Source organism: Schistocerca serialis, chromosome 9, assembly GCF_023864345.2.
Source record: "Schistocerca serialis cubense isolate TAMUIC-IGC-003099 chromosome 9, iqSchSeri2.2, whole genome shotgun sequence".
NCBI classification, from domain to species: Eukaryota; Metazoa; Arthropoda; class Insecta; order Orthoptera; family Acrididae; genus Schistocerca; species Schistocerca serialis.
Genome location: NC_064646.1, coordinates 95,427,338 through 95,448,654, shown reverse-complemented (window position 1 = coordinate 95,448,654; position 21,317 = coordinate 95,427,338). Strand labels below are relative to the sequence as shown.

At 44.8% G+C, this 21,317-nt stretch overlaps 1 long non-coding RNA gene across 1 annotated transcript; it reads right to left on the bottom strand.

Moving 5' to 3' along the window:
- Window positions 1-11,098: 11,098 nt before the first annotated feature.
- On the bottom strand, window positions 11,099-20,603 carry LOC126418891 (uncharacterized). The gene is made up of 3 exons (XR_007575906.1): window positions 20,463-20,603; window positions 12,238-12,339; window positions 11,099-11,260 (listed from the first exon to the last, which is right to left on the bottom strand). It is a non-coding gene; the product is annotated as an uncharacterized LOC126418891 (long non-coding RNA).
- Window positions 20,604-21,317: the final 714 nt, after the last annotated feature.

Here is a 21,317-nt window from a genome sequence, read left to right as displayed (position 1 = left end):
GTGACACTGTTCCTGAAAGACGCCGTTGTGTAAATTTGCTGTGAGTCTAAAAGACTGTAGTGAAATTTAGCAAGACCTAGAGACGATCCACAGTTGGTGTTGTTTTCTTCATTCTAAAGAATGGTTTGAAGCTGTTCTCCATGCTAGAGTAATCCTGTGCGTACCTCTTCATCTCCGAATACCTACTGCAACCTGCATTCTTCGGCATCTGCTAACTGTATTCATCTCTTGGTCTCCCTCTAAAATTTTTACCGACCACACTTCCCTCCAGTACTAAATTCATGACCCCTTGATATCTCAGAATATATCTTATCAACTGATCCGTTCTTTTGGTCAAGTCGTGTCAAACATTTATTTTCTCCCCAGATCTATTCAGCACCTCCTCATTAGCTTCGTGTTCTAATCATGTAACCTTCAACATTCTTCTGTAGCATCACATTTCAAAAGATTCAGTTTTTGTAGTCAATGCTTCACTTCCATACATGGCTAGACTCCAGACATATACCGTCAGAAAATCATAGCTAACACTAAAGCCTACAGTCGACAACAAATTTATCTTCTACAGAAATGCTTTTTTTCCCATTACTAGCCTATATATTACATCCTCTCTACTTTAGCAATCGTCAGTTATTTTGCTGCCCAGATAGCAAAACTTATCTACTACTTTAAGTGTCTCGCTTCCTAATCCAATTCCCTTAGCATCACCTATTTTAATTTGACGATATTCTATTGTCACTGTTTTGCTTTTGTTAACGTTCATTTTATATCCTAGTTTTAAGACACTATCCACTCCGTTCAACTGCTCTTACAAGTTCTTTGCCGTCTCTGACAGACTTTCTGCCTCATCAGCGAAACTCAACTTTTTTTCTCTTCTTCCTGAACTTTAGTTTTTACTCCAAAATTTTCTTTGATTTCCTTTAATGCTTGCTCAGTGTACTTATTGAATAACACCAGGGACAGGTTATAACCCTGTCACACTCCCCCCTCCACCACTTCTACCCCTTCATACCTACACCTCGTCTCTTGTAACTACCGTCTGGTTTCTACACAAGTTGTAGATAGCCCTTCGCTCCCTATATATTACCTCTGCTACATTTAGAATTTCAGAGAAGGGTAATCCTAGTCATCTTTGTCAAAAGCTTTTGCTAAGTCTACAAATGTAATAACCGTACGTTTCTCTTTCCTTAAACTACACTCCTGGAAATGGAAAAAAGAACACATTGACACCGGTGTGTCAGACCCACCATACTTGCTCCGGCCACTGCGAGAGGGCTGTACAAGCATTGATCACACGCACGGCACAGCGGACACACCAGGAACCGCGGTGTTGGCCGCCGAATGGCGCTAGCTGCGCAGCATTTGTGCACCGCCGCCGTCAGTGTCAGCCAGTTTGCCGTGGCATACGGAGCTCCATCGCAGTCTTTGACACTGGTAGCATGCCGCGACAGCGTGGACGTGAACCGTATGTGCAGTTGACGGACTTTGAGCGAGGGCGTATAGTGGGAATGCGGGAGGCCGGGTGGACGTACCGCCGAATTGCTCAACACGTGGGGCGTGAGGTCTCCACAGTACATCGATGTTGTCGCCAGTGGTCGGCGGAAGGTGCACGTGCCCGTCGACCTGGGACCGAACCGCAGCGACGCACGGATGCACGCCAAGACCGTAGGATCCTACGCAGTGCCGTAGGGGACCACACCGCCACTTCCCAGCAAATTAGGGACACTGTTGCTCCTGGGGTATCGGCGAGGACCATTCGCAACCGTCTCCATGAAGCTGGGCTACGGTCCCGCACACCGTTAAGCCGTCTTCCGCTCACGCCCCAATATCGTGCAGCCCGCCTCCAGTGGTGTCGCGACAGGCGTGAATGGAGGGACGAATGGAGACGTGTCGTCTTCAGCGATGAGAGTCGCTTCTGCCTTGGTGCCGTGATGGTCGTATGCGTGTTTGGCGCCGTGCAGGTGAGCGCACAATCAGGACTGCATACGACCGAGGCACACAGGGCCAACACCCGGCATCATGGTGTGGGGAGCGATCTCCTACACTGGCCGTACACCACTGGTGATCGTCGAGGGGACACTGAATAGTGCATGGTACATCCAAACCGTCATCGAACCCATCGTTCTACCATTCCTAGACCGGCAAGGGAACTTGCTGTTCCAACAGGACAATGCACGTCCGCATGTATCCCGTGCCACCCAACGTGCTCTAGAAGGTATAAGTCAACTACCCTGGCCAGCAAGATCTCCGGATCTGTCCCCCATTGAGCATGTTTGGGACTGGATGAAGCGTCGTCTCACGCGGTCTGCACGTCCAGCACGATCGCTGGTCCAACTGAGGCGCCAGGTGGAAATGGCATGGCAAGCCGTTCCACAGGACTACATCCAGCATCTCTACGATCGTCTCCATGGGAGAATAGCAGCCTGCATTGCTGCGAAAGGTGGATATACACTGTACTAGTGCCGACATTGTGCATGCTCTGTTGCCTGTGTCTATGTGCCTGTGGTTCTGTCAGTGTGATCATGTGATGTATCTGACCCCAGGAATGTGTCAATAAAGTTTCCCCTTCCTGGGACAATGAATTCACGGTGTTCTTATTTCAATTTCCAGGAGTGTATCTTGTAAACAAGTTCGCGTGTTCCAACATTTGTCCGGAATTCAAACTGATCTTGCCCGAGATCGGCTTCTACCAGTTTTTCCAATCTTCTGTAAAGAAATCGTGTTGGTATTTTGCAACCATGACTTATTTAACTGATAGTTCGGTAACTTTCACACATATTACTAACTGCTTTCTTTGGAATTTGAATTAATGTATTCTTCATGAAAACTAAGGATATTTAGCGTGTCTCATACATCTCGGACACCAGATGGAAGAGTTTTGTCATGACTGACTCTCCCAAGGCTATCAGTAGTTCTAGGGGATGTCATCTATTCCCAGAGCCTTGTTTCGACGTAGGTCCCTCAGATCTCTGTCAAATTCTCCTCGACTTATCATATCCCCCATCTCATCTCCATCTACATCCACTTCGTTTTCTGTAATATTGCATTAAAGTTCATCTCCCTTGTATAGACCCTCTATACACCCCTTCCAACTTTCAACTTTCTCTTCTTTGCTTAAGACTGTTTTACCATCTGAGCTGCTGGTGTTCATACAGCTGCTTCTCTCTTCACCAAAGGTCTGTTTAATTTTCCTGTAGGCGGTGTCTACCTTATTCTAGTGAAAATACTTCTAAATACCTACATCTCGCCCCTAGCCATTCCCGCTTAACACCTTGTATTTCATGTCAGTCTCATTTTTTAAACGTTTTTATTCCCTTTTCCTGCTTCATTTGATACATTTTTAAATTTTCGTCTTTCATCAGTTAAATTCGCTATTTCTTGTGTTATACACAGATTTCTACCAGCCCTAGTCTTTTTACCTGTTTGATCCTCTACTGACTTCACTATATCATCTGTTAAAGTTTCCCATTCGTTTTGTACTGCATTCCTTTTCCCTCCTCTAGTCATGTTGTCTAATGCACGCTCTGAAACTCTCCACAACCTCTGGTTCTTTCAACGTATTCACGCACAAATTACTTAATTTCATACCTTTTTGGAATTTCGTCGGTTTTAATCTAGAGTTCATAACCAATAAATTGTGATCAGAGTCGACATCTGCCCCTGGAAATGTCTTACAATGAAAAATACCGTTCCAAAACCTCTGTCTTATGATTATATAATGCCCGAAACCTTATGGTGTGTCCAGGTCTCTTCCATGTATAGAAACTTCTTTCATGATTCTTAAATCAAGTGTTAGCGACGATTAAATTATGCTCTGTGCAAAATTCTTTCTTGTGGCTTCCTGTTTCATTCCTTTCCGCAAGTCTATAATCATCTATTATTTTTCCATTAATATTGTGCAGCCTAAAATCGTTTGGTATTCTCTAGGAGAGTTTGCCTTCGAGTAGCATGCAAACAGTGGGATTCTGTTTTATTTCCTGTGTAGCAGGTGCTTTATTATTGCTTTTTCTTTAGTGTATGAAGTAGTTAATAAGTTGCCAGCATAGACCCTTGCTGCAGCCTCACTTTCAGGGGCAAAAAATTATTCTCATCACACTCTGGATCATCCGTTTCGCAGCTGAGAACTGCTCTACAGCGGTGCCCACATGTGTGTGCTGTCGGGACGCTCCACACGGCAGCGCACGCCGTGCTGGACACGACACGGCTCTGAGCACCGCGCAAACATTTCTATATTTATTCTCACCAATAAACCCTCAAATTAAATACAGTTCTGAATATTGTGTATTTTTGGAGCTCCCGTAACTAGTTAACATGACAAAGAAGCACATAATATAACATATATAAGAAGGGTAGAAGGACGGATCCTCAAAATTACAGACCAATATCCTTAACATCGGTTTGTTGCAGGATTCTCGAGCATATTCTCAGTTCGAATATAATGAATTTCCTTGACACAGAGAAGTTGCCGTCCATGCATCAGCACGGCTTCAGAAAGCATCGCTCCTGCGAAACGCAACTCGCCCTTTTTTCACATGATATCTTGCGAACCATGGATGAAGGGTATCAGACGGATGCCATATTCCTTGACTTCCGGAAAGCGTGTGACTCGGTGCCCCACTGCAGACTGCTAACTAAGGTAAGAGCATATGGGATTGGTTCCCAAGTATGTGAGTGGCTCGAAGACTTCTTAAGTAATACAACCCAGTACGTTGTCCTCGATGGTGAGTGTTCATCAGAGGTGAGGGTATCATCTGGAGTGCCGCAGGGAAGTGTGGTAGGTCCGCTGTTGTTTTCTATCTACATAAATGATGTTTTGGATAGGGTGGATAGCAATGTGCGGCTGTTTGCTGATGATGCTGTGGTGTACGGGAAGGTGTCGTCGTTGATTGACTGTAGGAGGATACAAGACGATTTGGACAGGATTTGTGATTGGTGTAAAGAATGGCAGCTAACTCTAAATATAGATAAATGTAAATTAATTCAGATGGATAGGAAAAAGAATCCTGTAATGTTTGAATATTCCATTAGTAGTGTAGCGCTTCACACAGTCACGTCGATGAAATATTTGGGCATAACATTACAGAACGATATGAAGTGGGACAAGCATGTAATGGCAGTTGTGAGGAAGGCGGATAGTCGTCTTCGGTTCATTGGTAGAATTTTGGAAAGATGTGGTTCATCTGTAAAGGAGACCGCTTATAAAACACTAATACGACCTATTCTTGAGTACTGCTCGAGCGTTTGAGATCCCTATCAGGTCGGATTGAGGGAGTACGTAGATGCAATTCAGAGGCGGGCTGCTAGATTTGTTACTGGTAGGTTTGTTCATCACGCGAGTGTTACGGAAATGCTTCAGAAACTCGGGTGGGAGTCTCTAGAGAACCAGCATTTGAGGCTGACTGCAGTACAATTTTACTGCCGCCAACTTACATTTCGCGGAAAGACCACAAAGATAAGATAAGAGAGATCAGGGCTCGTACAGAGGCATATAGGCAGTCGTTTTTTCCCTCGTTCTGTTTGGGAGTGGAACGGGGAGAGAAGATCCTAGTTGTGGTTCGAGGTACCCTCCGCTTCGTACCGTATGGAGGATTGCGTAGTATGTATATAGATGCAGATGTAGATTTCAGAATGAACTGTTGCTTGACATATTCTGAAAGAAGGAACAACACGCAATCCCACATCGCAGTGTTCACGTCACTTACGCGACTGCTTCCCTCATTTGTTCTTGATGCACGTTACGCGTCTCCCTACTAGTCCGTGTCGGTTTGCTGACGTTTCAGCGTTTCTTGGAAACTGCCGTTCCGCAATGGGCGTTCCCCACCAGATTAACGACCTCCAGATGCTTTCCTTTCTTGCTTCTATGTCTCTAACTACCGCAGGGGGCTCCCTTCTTGGCAGTATGTGGGTGGCAACCACACCGGCCCTTAAGCCGTCGGCACACGGACCGTGCTGTCGAACGTCAACGTTGAGCGTGCCAAGTTCAACGTGCTGCTGAACGCTCAGAAACGATGCGACTTGTGCATACGGTACGTGGGCCCCAACGTGGTTTCGTCATTCCCACATTTTAGTAAAACCCCAGGGTCAGTCTTACTTGATCACTGTTCCTACCCAGTAGCAGAATCTTTGCGACATGTGAATTACGAAGCGTAAAAGGAGCAAAATATCTTTATACAAGTAGCGCAAGGTGTCCCGTAGATTAAGCCAATCGGACAAAGTCACCCCTCAAAAAAAAAGGTGAACTTATATTTACATAACATCAAATATTATAGTATATACTTATATCAAACTAATAATAAAGTATCAGAACCTAATAAAAACGCGAATGTTAGGAAAAAAAATTTGGAAGTGTTACGACGCGAACCACCGCCCCATCAAAAACTCATTATTGGCCAGAGACGCTACTCACTACGCTCAACCTACAATAGCCCTGCACTGCGTCATGTTATCTTAGCCATTGGTAAAAGCGTTAATCGTAGGTAATTATGTTACTAATTGAAATTTAATTATAACAAATTGTACCAAGAACAATGCATTTTGGGTGGATCTTCAATGTGTCGCTGCCTTCAAATAGCTTACTCTCATAATACGCAAGTTACAATAATTCTTTGGCTTCGAATATGATGTTTCTCATTAATTTATTGGATCGAATCACACAACTAACAACGAGTTCTCCAGTGATTCTCAATTTGCTGGTGGTCAGAAACGGCATATATACATATAGGCTTGAAATGAATGCCAATATAGCGCCTCACAACTCTGTACTGAAGGGAGATGGCGTGCGTGTGACGTAGGTGGCGTTGTGCCATCTCATTGGTCAACGCTCAGACGCACGCTCAGAATATCTGACATGCCAGATATTGCTCTGCACGTTCGGAAAGACTCCCTAACATGCTATTCCACGCTATGACGTCAGAAACTCGGCACGCTCAACGCTCAACGTTCGGATGGACAGTCCGTGTGCCGACGGCTTTAGCTAAGTCTGGCATTGCTTCCACTTACTTGTGTCAGACTTCTGCTTTCATCTTTCCTGTCGGCCTCTCTTGGTCAACTCTTGCTTCTTCGACCCCGACGCTATTAGGTTGCGAGACTCGAGAGTGTCTTTCATTTTCATTTTCTTTTCTGGCTATAACCGAATGACTCCCCGTACAAGGAGACCGACCTTACCAAGAACCAACAGCCAGTAAGGGGCGGATGAGCGGGTAAGGAAGGGGCGCCCCCTTGTCCCAGGGATGAGCAATTGTCCCTAAAGGCGGAGGAACCATTAACATGGTAAACAGCAGGAGGATGCAGAAGGCAACGGGAAACTACTGCATTAACGATCCCATACAGGATTCCCAAATAGAAATATGGGTATATCCAATTCAAAATTTTCCGGAGTTTCAATTCCCACATTCGGATCTCGGATCTCCGGGGGGTGGGGGGGAGGTGGTGGGTGGGGGGAATGTCTTGCGAAAGGCTGCAAGGAGTAAAGGAATGAAGGAACACTTCCTGGCAGATTAAAACTGTGTGCCGGACCGAGACTCGAACTATGCCTTTCGCGGGCAAGTGCTCTAAAATGAAAAGTGAAAATTTCATTCTGGAATAAAAGAACAGATGAAAATTGGAACATGGAAGGTCAGAACCCTATTAAAAGCTGGGAAACTAGAAGAGGTTAAGATGCTAATGGAAAAGTCACAGCTGGACATACTAGGAGTCCGTGAAACTAGATGGGGCGGCAACGGTGATTTTATGTCGGGGGATTTCAGGATCATTCGCAGTGGTTGTGCTCGAACAGGAAGCAATGGCGTCGCTATAATTTTGAGAGGAAAATGGAAGAACAGCGTGCTGAACACATACCACTGCAGTGATAGGATAATGATGATTCAAATTAAAGCACAACCCACGGATTTGTGTGTAATTGCAATTTACTTACCAACAACAAAAAGCAAGGATAAGGAAGTAGAAGTAGTATATGAGCAAATTGATGACTTAATGAAACTGGTTAAAGAAACCGACAATCTTACCATAATTGGTGCTTTCAATGCATCGATTGGTGAAGATAACAAAGGATTATAGAATGGCAAGTTCGGGCTAGGAAAAATGAATGCTAGAGGACAAAGGTTGCTAGATTTCTGTGAACAGTATGAGATGACAGTCACCAAAACGTGTTTTGAAATGCCCAAGAGAAGAAGATATACATGAAAAAGTCTAGCAGATGACACGAGGTATCAGATAGATTATATCCTAGTCAAGAAGAAATTTATGAATCAAATAAAGTCTATCCACTCATACCCTGGATATGACATAGACAGTGACCATGTTCTACTAATAAAAGACTATAGTAACAGATTTAGGAACTAAGCAACACAGATGGTTTGTAGAAAAACTTACGGAAAAGCAAGTAACTGCGGACATGAAAGAATTGACCGATAACGTGATAGGTAACAGGGAAGGGGAAGGATTCAAAGAGACCGTAGAAGTAAAGGCTAAAAGACTATTAGGATTAAGGAAACTAGAACCGAGGAAACCATGGATGACCAAGGAAATACTAGACCTTACTGAAGAACGAAACAGGCCAAAGAAAAAAGATTTCGATAAGTACAAAAGTGTAAAAAATGCAATTACAGAGAAATGTAGATTTGAAAAAGAAAAGTGGATGCACGACAAACATAAGGAAATTCAACAAGATCTAAGTAGAGGTCAAATTGATAGATCTTTCTCTAAAATTTGATCAATGCAGATAAATCCAAGAACAAAAACAAATATGGTCAAGAATAAAAACGGTGACCTACTTTTCGAATTAGAGGATGTATGCGAAAGATTAGAAAGACGAATTGGAGTTAATAGAAAAACCTACTTGAGCTTTATAGATTTACAAAAAGCATTTGACATGGTTAATCGGAAATTGTTACTCCGAACAATGTAGGAAATAAATCTTGATTGGAGGGACAGAAGATTAATCTGGAACCTGTATGAAAGGCAGGAAGCAGAGATAGAAGTGAATGGTGTGAAGAAGAACGCAAAAATAAGGAGGGGAGTAAGGCAAGGATGCCCATTGTCACCATATTTGTTCAACTTATTTATTGAAAAAACCACTGAAAAACTGAAAAGAATAACCAAAGGAATTAAAATTAACGGGGAACGAATACACTGTATTCGCATGGCAGATGATATAGTAGTACTTGCTGACTCAGTAAAGGAAATGGAGTTTAAGTTGCTAAAATCTGCCAAAATTCTAAGAGAATACAATCTAAAAATAAATAAGAATAAAACAAAAACTATGATAGTAGGGAAGACAAAAGAAAATGGTAAACTTAATATAAAACTAGAAAATGATCTTCTAGAGCAGGTTGAGAACTTCTGTTATTTGGGGAGCAGAACCACTGACGACAATAAATGTATCACAGATATAAAGACAAGAATAGCCTTGGCAAAGCAAGCCTTCCAAAATAAAAGGAATTTACTAACAGGCAATTATATAAGCATAGAAAGTAGGAAAAAGTTTGCGAAAACTTTTGTCTGCAGTGTCTTAACATACGGATGTGAAGCGTGGACTCTGGGAAAGGCAGAGAAAAAGAGACTGCAAGCAATGGAAATGTGGATGTGGAGAAGGATGACGGAAACAAGCGGGGTACACAGAAAAAGTAATGAACAAGTCTTAAGAGAAGTGAATGCGAACAGAACGCTGCTAAATCACATCGGAAGAAGAAAATCAAAAATGAAAGGGCACATATTGAAACGCAACCAGTTCCTAAAGAATGTATTTAAAGGAAAAGTTTTAGGGAAAAAACCAAGAAGCAGGTCAAGTGATACGTATTTTAATAACATCAAAGAAGATATGGGGATAAAATCGTATGAAGAATTGAAGAGGATGACAAGGGAGAGAGGGACGTGGCTAAATCGACAAGTCATAGCCTTTAGTTTATGATGATGATGATGTCTCTAAGTCTCTCGAATGAAGCTGAGAAGAAAATCGGTGACAGAATTATTCTTTCCGGAATGCGGCTTGTAAATGACATGGGTATTTAGCACGCAAATGTCCAAGTGGTAAATAAAGAGCTTTTTGTACCATTTCAGTGGTTGTGTACACATTGCGCTGAGCTAAGTATCGTGTCGTATTTATCCACTGAACCCGTAGACTCGTTGTAATCCACATCAAATTTTGTTAAATTTTTCGGTATTAGTTCTGCTGTCCATATCCACGACTGATTTCACTGCAACTGTTTGATTGTGTGTGTCTTTACGTATTACACCAACCACTGTTGAATACCATCCACATGCCATGTGGCCATCATATGGCTGGATTAACAGGGGGCATCGAGTGTGTATTTAGAGTAGTAGTGTAACTTGTTTCGTCGACTAGAGAATGTAACAGAAACTTTTCTCCCAAAGCACAGTGCTAATATACAGCTTAATGTTATTCATTCTTATGGCAGCTAAATTTAATAAAGTGGCACGGCTGGTGCTTTAAAAAAAATCTGCTGCCGCTGCACTTATATCACACACGTTCTGTCTATATGTTATTGGTAGCTTAATATTACTGCATCACAATGGTATATTTCAAAGAAAATGAGTCTTATTTATAGTACATCACTGCCTGTGATACATATAAATTAAGAAAACGTCAGTCAGTTTTATAAAATGTTAGTTTATTTCATTAATTAATTTTCTAACCCATTCAGCCTCATCTTCAGATGGTGTATATGGAAATCACATGTTTATTTCTAGTGTGTGATGCTGGGTACGCTGTGGAAACAAACACGTAAGTACCAAGAGTACCATTGGAAGATGAGACTCGAAAAGTTAGTAAACTAATTAATTGATGGAATAAATGAACATTTCAAAAAACTGGATGATTGCAGGTTTCTGTATTTATATTCAGTTCGTAGTCACATGATCTACAACATCTGTAACGGATAAGCTTGATTTTTCAGGAAGCTTTACAAAGAACAGTTGTTATGTAGCCAACAGTAATTTCTATCCCTACGCCAAGCACTTCACGTGAGTTCGCAGACTATAGGTGTAGACGTGGAAGATGGAAGGCTCTACAAGCGGAATTAGAGAAAAAGGATGAAGGTATTAGCTACTATCAGCATTTCGTGGAAGTTTTTTATAAATGAACTTGAGTATTTCAAGCTTTATTCGTAGCCATTTTGAGTATATTCGCTGCACATACATTCAAATATCAACATTTATGAAGCAGCAGACCATTTCTCCGGGTCAAGTCTTCAGCGGCAGCTGACCTGGCCACGGGATACAGGTCACGCGAATGTAAGACCACCACCTGGAACATGAAAGTGTTAGATTCAGACTGCATATCAGTGATACAATAATTACATAGTTTTCTAGTTTCGTCAGTTTATTACTGGTGTTTCTCGTCGCTATTTCCCATAATTTACTATACCATTTGACAATTGTTAAGCGATATATATCTGCTCTTATATATCAGAAATATAAATGAAAGAACTTCGTCACACAATACGAATGTGAAACATATAATAATCAAATTTAGTTAAGCACTGTATACTTAAGCGAAACTCTTAGACACTTGTGTGTGCTACAACTCTAATTTTAATTCTCTTTCTAAGAGCTGTGTCATTGTGTGAGTTTAACGTAAATTGTCTGGTTAGATGTAAGACAGGTCCTGGTGACATTAATCATGTTAGGATAAATAAGATAAGTGCTAGGTTGGAATGACTATTGACGTAAAATCGGAAATATTTAGCCTGCACGAAAAGATTTACGCATCAATTTTTTCCACTTGCTGATGTCGGGTCGAGAGACAGAGATGTCAGTTGAAAATCAGGCCTTCTAAAGTCTATTATGTAACTGTGTGTGATTTGCAGAATAATTAACGTTGCTTCTCTGACTAAGAAACATGCGAACTCATGAGCAACACACTTTAGTTGCAGTATCGAGAATAGGGTACAAACGTTTGCAGAGACACAACAAAATGGAACCTTAATGCTGAATGAGAAAGAGTTTGGAATGCAGCCCTTGAGTGGTGTTATACATTAAATGAATTCATCAGCTGTAGAATGGAATGACGACAATGAAAACTTGTATCCGGCCAGAGCTAGAACCCGGATTTTCAGCTTATCGCAAGCGGTCGCCCCACCATTTGGCTATCCGTGTACCACCCTCTGCCAGACCCAAACTTCCATATGTCGTAAATATGCGTGCATGTCGAAAGAAACTTAGCATCGTAATCGGAATAACACAGGCATTGCGATATCGTATCAAGTCGTGTTGGGCACTCACCGCTGGAGGGCGGGCAGTACTTGAGCGTGCAGATCCAGGCGCCGCCACTGGAGCACGTGCACCAGTTGCAGCCGTCGTACTTCCGGGAGCCCGGCGTGCAGGCTGCAACAGCACACACAGCACTGCTGTCACACTTCTCCGCCACTTGGCACCTCACACACACACACACACACACACACAGCAGCTCATGTAATCTAATACACGGCTCGCGTACTAAACGTGCCGTAATGTTGATGGACCCGTTCCCCGGCACTCGCTACACGAACTATTCTTTCGTGTCAGTCCACTTACATGAGATAATTACAGAAACTTCCCAATAACTACACTACTGGCCATTAAAATTGTTACACCAAAAAGAAATGCAAATGATAAACGGGTATTCATTGGACAAGTACACTCCTGGAAATTGAAATAAGAACACCGTGAATTCATTGTCCCAGGAAGGGGAAACTTTATTGACACATTCCTGGGGTCAGATACATCACATGATCACACTGACAGAACCACAGGCACATAGACACAGGCAACAGAGCATGCACAATGTCGGCACTAGTACAGTGTATATCCACCTTTCGCAGCAATGCAGGCTGCTATTCTCCCATGGAGACGATCGTAGAGATGCTGGATGTAGTCCTGTGGAACGGCTTGCCATGCCATTTCCACCTGGCGGCTCAGTTGGACCAGCGTTCGTGCTGGACGTGCAGACCGCGTGAGACGACGCTTCATTCAGTCCCAAACATGCTCAATGGGGGACAGATCCGGAGATCTTGCTGGCCAGGGTAGTTGACTTACACCTTCTAGAGCACGTTGGGTGGCACGGGATACATGCGGACGTGCATTGTCCTGTTGGAACAGCAAGTTCCCTTGCCGGTCTAGGAATGGTAGAACGATGGGTTCGATGACGGTTTGGATGTACCGTGCACTATTCAGTGTCCCCTCGACGATCACCAGTGGTGTACGGCCAGTGTAGGAGATCGCTCCCCACACCATGATGCCGGGTGTTGGCCCTGTGTGCCTCGGTCGTATGCAGTCCTGATTGTGGCGCTCACCTGCACGGCGCCAAACACGCATACGACCATCATTGGCACCAAGGCAGAAGCGACTCTCATCGCTGAAGACGACACGTCTCCATTCGTCCCTCCATTCACACCTGTCGCGACACCACTGGAGGCGGGCTGCACGATGTTGGGGCGTGAGCGGAAGACGGCCTAACGGTGTGCGGGACCGTAGCCCAGCTTCATGGAGACGGTTGCGAATGGTCCTCGCCGATACCCCAGGAGCAACAGTGTCCCTAATTTGCTGGGAAGTGGCGGTGCGGTCCCCTACGGCACTGCGTAGGATCCTACGGTCTTGGCGTGCATCCGTGCGTCGCTGCGGTCCGGTCCCAGGTCGACGGGCACGTGCACCTTCCGCCGACCACTGGCGACAACATCGATGTACTGTGGAGACCTCACGCCCCACGTGTTGAGCAATTCGGCGGTACGTCCACCCGGCCTCCCGCATGCCCACTATACGCCCTCGCTCAAAGTCCGTCAACTGCACATACGGTTCACGTCCACGCTGTCGCGGCATGCTACCAGTGTTAAAGACTGCGATGGAGCTCCGTATGCCACGGCAAACTGGCTGACACTGACGGCGGCGGTGCACAAATGCTGCGCAGCTAGCGCCATTCGACGGCCAACACCGCGGTTCCTGGTGTGTCCGCTGTGCCGTGCGTGTGATCATTGCTTGTACAGCCCTCTCGCAGTGTCCGGAGCAAGTATGGTGGGTCTGACACACCGGTGTCAATGTGTTCTTTTTTCCATTTCCAGGAGTGTATATTATACTAGAACTGACCTGTGATTACATTTTCACGCAATTTGGGGGCATCGATCCTGAGAAATCAGTACCCAGAACAACCACATTTGGCCGTGATAACGGCCTTGATACGCGTGCGCATTGAGTCAAACAGAGCTTGGATGGCGTGTACAGGTACAGCTGCCCATGCAGCTTCAACGCGATACCACAGTTCATCAGGAGTAGTGACTGGCGTATTGTGACGAGCCAATTGCTCGGCCACCATTGCCCAGACGTTTTCAGTTGGTGAGAGAGCTGGAGAATGTGCTTGCCAGGGCAGCAGTCAAACATTTTCTGTATCCAGAGAGGCCCGTACGGGACCTGCAACATGCGGTCGTGCATTATCCTGCCGAAATGTCAGGTTTTGCAGGGATCGAATGAAGCGTAGAGCCACGGGTCGTAACACATCTGAAATGTAACGTCCACTGTTCAAAGTGCCGTCAATGGGAACAAGAGGTGACTGAGACGTGTACCCAATGGCACCCCATACCATCAGGCCGGGTGTTACGCCAGTATATCTCCAATGTGCGTTCACCGCGATGTCGCCAAACACGGATGCGACCATCATGATGCTGTAAACAGAACCTGGATTCATCCGAAAAAAATGACGTTTTGCCATTCGTGCACCCAGGTTCGTCGTTGAGTACACCATCGCAGGCGCTCCTGTCTGTGATGCAGCGTCAAGGGTAACCGCAGCTATGGTCTCCGAGCTCATAGTCCATGCTGCTGCAAACGTCGTCGAACTGCTCGTGCAGATGATAGTTGTCTTGCAAACGTCCGCAACTGTTGACTCAGGGATCGAGACGTGGCTGCACGATCCGTTACAGCCATGTGGATAAGATGCCTGTCATCTCGACAGCTAGTGATACGAGGCCGTTGGGATCCAGCACGGCGTTCCGTATTACCAACCTAAACCCATCGATTCCATATTCTGCTAACAGTCATTGGATCTCGACCAATGCAAGCAGCAATGTCGCGATACGATAATCCGCAATCGCGATAGGCTACAATCCGACTTTTATCAAAGTCTGAAACGTAATGGTATGCATGTCTCCTCCTTACACGAGGCATCACAACAACGTTTCACCAGGCAACGCCGGTCAGCTGCTGTTTGTGTATGAGAGATCGGTTGGAAACTTTCCTCATGTCAGTACGTTGTAGGTGTCGCCACTGGCGCCAACCTTGTGTGAATGCCCTGGAAAGCTAATCATCTGCATAAAACAGCATCTTCTTCCTGTCGCTTAAATTTCGCGTCTGTAGCACGTTATCTTCGTGGTATAGCAATTGTAATGGCCAGTAGTGTATGTAAACTTACTGGGTATAGACTATGATAAAATATTACGTAAACACTTTTGTTCACTTACGAGTAAAGGTGCTTTTATGTGGTCAGGATGATCCACCCGTGGTCTACGGTAGCATGAGTGAGTGCCTGGGGTAGAAATGGTGCAAGAGAGAGTGTAGGCTTTCGCCCCTATGATGGAAAGAAAACGGGGGGTGAAAACTGGGATTAAAATTTAAGGTGAAAGGGTATCAATGGTAAGATTCGCTGAGGACATTGCTATCCTCAGAGAAAGTGAAGGAAAATTACAAGACCTGTTGAGTGGAACGAACAGTCTAATGAATAGAGAAGATGAGTTGATAGCAAAACTAAGAGAAATGAAAGTAATATGAAATGGAAAAAATGATAACAGCGAGAAACTTAACATCAAAATTGCTGATCACGAAGGAATTGTGCTACCTATGCAGGAAATTAGCCCATGTTGGACGCAGCAAGGATGACATAAAAAGTAGACTATCACTGGCGTTCCCGGCATAAAGAAGTATCAAACATAGATCTTAATTTGAGAAAGAAATTTCTGATAATGTACGTTTGGAGCAGAGCGTTGTATGGTAATAAAACATCTTCTTTGGCAGAACTGGAACAGAAGAGGATCGAAGCATTTGAGATGTGGTGCCACAGAAGAACGTTGAAGAAGAATGTTGAAAAATAGGTGGATTGATAAGGAATGACAAGATCCTATGCAGAATCGGTGATGAAAATAAAATATACGAAAAAAACGCTGGAAAAAAGGAGGGACATGACGATAACATGATTTGTTAAGACGTCAGGGAATAACTTCCAATGTACTAGAGGTGGCTATGGATGGTAAGTTGTAGAGGGAGCCAGAGACTGGAATATATCCAGTAAAGAATTGAGGATGTAGGCTGCAACTGGTACTTCGAGATGAAAAGGTTAGCACAAAAGAGGAATACGTTGCAGGCCACTTCAATCGTGTCAGAAAGTTTTATAGCAATAGCTAGACTTCACAGGAGACCTTTTGTTTTCGACAGTCCATTTTCCGCATCATACATCGAATTTTAAATTGGAAATGGAATAAGTTGACAAACTGCCTATTCGCTTCTGTCTCGGGTTCTTCGGCCGACGTTCATCATTCAGCGGCCGCGAGCTCGGCTCCAGTCGCCACCGGCAATGGAGGGTGAAACTTTCACAATGCCAGCCACTCGTGCTGGCGAAACGTCAGTAAAATCAAGATGAACGTCGGCCGAAGAACCCAAGACAGTAGCCAATAGGCAGTTTGTCAACAAGTGGCCACGAAAGCCTTAATAATTTTGGAATAAGTTGCCTTGGATCGCTAGCAGTTTGTCAGCAAAATAATACCGGGTGGCCCCATTTTTCTTGACTTTAGAAACGTAGTGCCGAAGTGACCTTGAGTCTGCTGTATCAGTATACAATGTAGCTAACCAAGGTAGCGTAATTCGTTCACTTGCTGGAGTTGACAAAAAACAGTTGTACACACAAGGAAAATACATGATCCTCTACTGAAGGTTTATGTGAGTAGTATGTACACAAGTGAAGAAAAGGTAGAAATAAGACTGATCTGTGGAGAATGTAGTTTCGCCGAATGTACGAGTGTGTCCAATAACTAATAAAACATATTTTTCTTCTGAAAGCAGGTTGGTTTTCTTCAGCATTCCAATAAACAATATCACTCCCCTCTTTTATAGTTAAAAAACGCCATCTTTCAACATAATCTACGTTCAGTGCTACGAGCTTACGCCACCTTACTCTGAAGGCCTGTGAGCTCGCACGGTTCTACTCTACTGGTCGACGTCGAAAGCACCGTCTTGCCGCATCAGTAGCCTGCGAAGAGCATGCTTCATTGGGCCGAACAGATGGAAGTGGGAAGATGCGAAATTCGGGCTGTATGGTCGAAGACCACAAACAGTCCAGCGAAGTTTAGTGAGCTTTTCTCGGGTGGCCAGACTTGTGCGAGGCCTTGCGTTCTCATGGAGAAGGAGAAGTTCGTTTGTGTTTCTGTGGCGACGAACACACTGATGTCGTTTCTTCAGTTTCCTGGTGCTAGCACAACACATTTCAGAGTTGAGCGTTGCACCATGAGGAAGAACAGAAAACAGAATTACCCCCTCACAGTCCCAGAAGACTGTCGCCCCGACTTTACCATCTGAGGGAGCGGCTTTGAACTCTTTCTTCGGAGGGGAGGTTGTGTGGTTCCACTCCATGGATTACCATTTTATTTCCGTTTTCAAGGGATGAACCCATGTTTCATCGCCGCGACGATTTTCTCCATTCGTCTTCTAACGCATAAGGAATTCCATCCAGATGGTCTTCGTGTTCTTCTATTAAGCGGCGCGGAACTCATCGGGCAGACAGCTTCGTGTAACCCAACTGGAGTCAGCACTACCAACACAGAAGTCCCAGTTGAGAGGAGAGCTATTTGATTATGATTCGTCGATCATGTCGAATGCGAGTGTTCGCACGTTCTAATATTGCAGGAGTCACAACTGTATGCAACCGGCCACGGTGCGGACGATGTGGCAGGTTTGGGCGACCTTGTTGCGATTATGGCGGACGCCTCGCCCAACGACGTTCCGCGGTTTTTATCACTGCCAGGACTCCATAGACGTACTGAAGGCGCCTGTGAACAGCTACGATGCTCTGGTTTTCCACCAAAAGAAAATCAGTCACAGTTCTCTGCCTGGAACGTGCCTCCGTTACAGACGCCATTTTGAGGCTACGGATAGCGGCACCACCTATCGGAACTTTCTAGTAGCTGAAGCGTAAATATTCCACGTCGTCCCACATTCCGCATTATCTCAACCGATACTGTCCGAAAAAGAAACGTGTTCCACTGGTTACTGAACGTCTCTTGTAAGTTAGCAAAACATTACTGCAGTTACTGTTCTATTAACCTGCACTGTCCACAGATTAGTAGCCCTTCCACTTACTTTTCGTTGCTGCACGCTGTACTCTGACAAACTTTCAGCTGAAGGCGGTTGACCGAATCACCAGTGTGCATTTTCCTTGTACTTCTATTTGTTTACTCTGAGCTCCAGCAAGTGTATGAGCATCGTTATCCCCAGGTGCCATCACTGCGAGCTGCCACAGGACATTCAAAGTCAGCTTTGTGTTAGTTTGTGACCTTCTACAGGAACAGTTCCTTAGAGAATAAGCAGCAAGAAAGATTTCGTGAGCGAATGGCCAGACCTGCTTGCGTGGGAGGTACAACCATATAGGGGTGGAGATAAAAGATCTTTTGGATAGGGTGGATAGCAATGTGCGGCTGTTTGCTGATGATGCTGTGGTGTACGGGAAGGTGTCGTCGTTGAGTGACTGTAGGAGGATACAAGATGACTTGGACAGGATTTGTGTTTGGTGTAAAGAATGGCAGCTAACTATAACTATAGATAAATGTAAATTAATGCAGATGAATAGGAAAAAGAATCCTGTAATGTTTGAATACTCCATTAGTAGTGTAGCGCTTCACACAGTGACGTCGATTAAATATTTGGACGCAATATTGCAGAGCGATGTGAAGTGGGACAAGCATGTAATGGCAGTTGTGGGGAAGGCGGATGGTCGCCTTCGGTTCATTGGTAGAATTTTAGGAAGATGTGGTTCATCTGTAAAGGAGACCGCTTATAAAACACTAATACGACCTATTCTTGAGTACTGCTCGAGCGTTTGGGATCCCTACCAGGTCGGATTGAGGGAGGACATAGAAGCAATTCAGGGGCGGGCAGCTAGATTTGTTACTGGTAGGTTTGATCATCATGCAAGTGTCACGGAAATGCTTCAGGAACTCGGGTGGGAGTCTCTAGAGGAAAGGAGTCGTTCTTTTCGTGAATCGCTACTGAGGAATTTTAGAGAACCAGCATTTGAGGCTGACTGCAGTACAATTTTACTGCCACCAACTTACATTTCGCGGAAAGACCACAAAGATAAGATAAGAGAGATTAGGGCTCGTACAGAGGCATATAGGCAGTCATTTTTCCCCCGTTTTGTTAGGGAGTGGAACTGGGAGAGAAGATGCTAGTTGTGGTACGAGGTACCCTCCGCCACGCACCGTATGGTGGATTTCGAAGTATTTATGTACATGTAGATGTAGATCTTTGACACTGTAGGTTTTAGTTACTGAAAATAGATGACACAAGATTTAAAAAAATGATTCAAATGGCTCTGAGCACTATGGGACTTAACATCTTAGGTCATCGGTCCTCTAGAACTTAGAACTACTTAAACCTAACTAACCTAAGGACATCACACATCCATGCCCGAGGCAGGATTCGAACCTGCGACCGTAGCAGCCCCGCGGTTCCGGACTGCAGCGCTAGAACCGCACGTCCACCGCGGCTGGCTACACAAGATTTAAGTAGGAATGTTTTGTTTGTTAGCTAAGCACTCAAGAGAGCAGGGAGGTGGAGCACCGTCGTGTGGCATCTGCATTATTGTCCATACCACGCTTGTGAGGGGCTTTGTGGGAGGATTGCTTGTTCCACACGGTGGTCGACAGTAGCTCCGCCCACTCATTGAAGTTAAACCTGTGGTGTTAGTTCGCTGCCAGCATACCACGCGGATTCTCCGCAGCCCAAAGGTGTTTGTGGAGGGACTGACGAAGTCACTCCTTGTAAATACTGCCTCATCTGCTAATAGGGCGGTTAACAGAAATCCCAGACCCATGATGGCGCGGGCAGTAAACCAGCTACAAAACCGTCGCACCAGATGCAAGTGTAAATCCAATAATGCCTGCACACGTCGTAAGTCATACAGACAGTGGCAGCTGCCCCACACCGTCGTCTGGCTAATCCCACGCTGGCGGGCCACCTGTCTGAAGCTGACGCAGCGGTCATTTTCAAAAATCTTTTACCTCCACCTTCAAGTGGCCGTACCTTGGGACGCATTTCCGCCCATGTACTGTCCTTATCGCCTGTTTTTGTCCCTTATCCTATCATTCGTTCAGTTTGTCCATATTTAGCAAACTCTACGTTATATATGGTATTCAAAAACGTTTTGTAACAACTCACTTCCCTAGCTAAATACCGAATCCCAAAGTCGAGTTGACTGAGAGCTCTGTTCAAACACCACTCACCTAAAGCCTGCTCGCAGACCAGGGCAGCAATCAGCAGCACCAGGAAGAGGGCCAGTAGTTTCGCCATGTCGCGCTGTGCGAATGATACTTCAGCGGTCCCCTGTCGCCGTCTTATATACGCGGGACTGTGACCCAGCACGCTACATATTGCACGCAGGGAAATACACAAAACAAGTGCATGGGGCATGTGTGCTTCCCCGCAGGCGTGGAGAGTACAGATGCAGCAATTTGTCACGCGCGGCACAGTTTCCTCGTGTTATCACGCAGGCTGAACGTCAACAAGAGCAAACTGCCATTCAGATCGCATCACGATATCCTTCTCTAAGGCGTTCTCGTGTGCCAGTTCTATACGCGATCAAACGCTTGCTATACCTGCCTATAAACAGGCATAGTGTGAACACTAAGACCGAAACGGCCCGATTTAGATGAGTGTCGGAGTACTAATCAGGGGCCACCAGAAAGTAAAAGCTGTTGAAGATTTTGAGTTACTACACTTCCGTTTTAGAAATACTACAGAGTTCGGACGTCATTACTTAGGATCATTTGCTGGCTCTGCTCTGTCATTTAGAGAACAAAACAGGAGCTTGCTGCGTATCAGACGGTGACTACATTCAGTATTTCGTAGCCGATTAAAAACAGTTTGTTTTTTCGAGGATGTAATGGAGAAATCAAAACGTAATTTTGTGAGTATGTACATATACTAGTGGCCATTAAAATTGCTACACAAAGAAGAAATGCAGATGATAAACGGGTATTCAATGGACAAATATACCATACTAGAACTGACATGTGATTACATTTTCACGCAATTTGGGTGCACAGATCCTGAGAAATCAGTACCCAGAACAACCACCT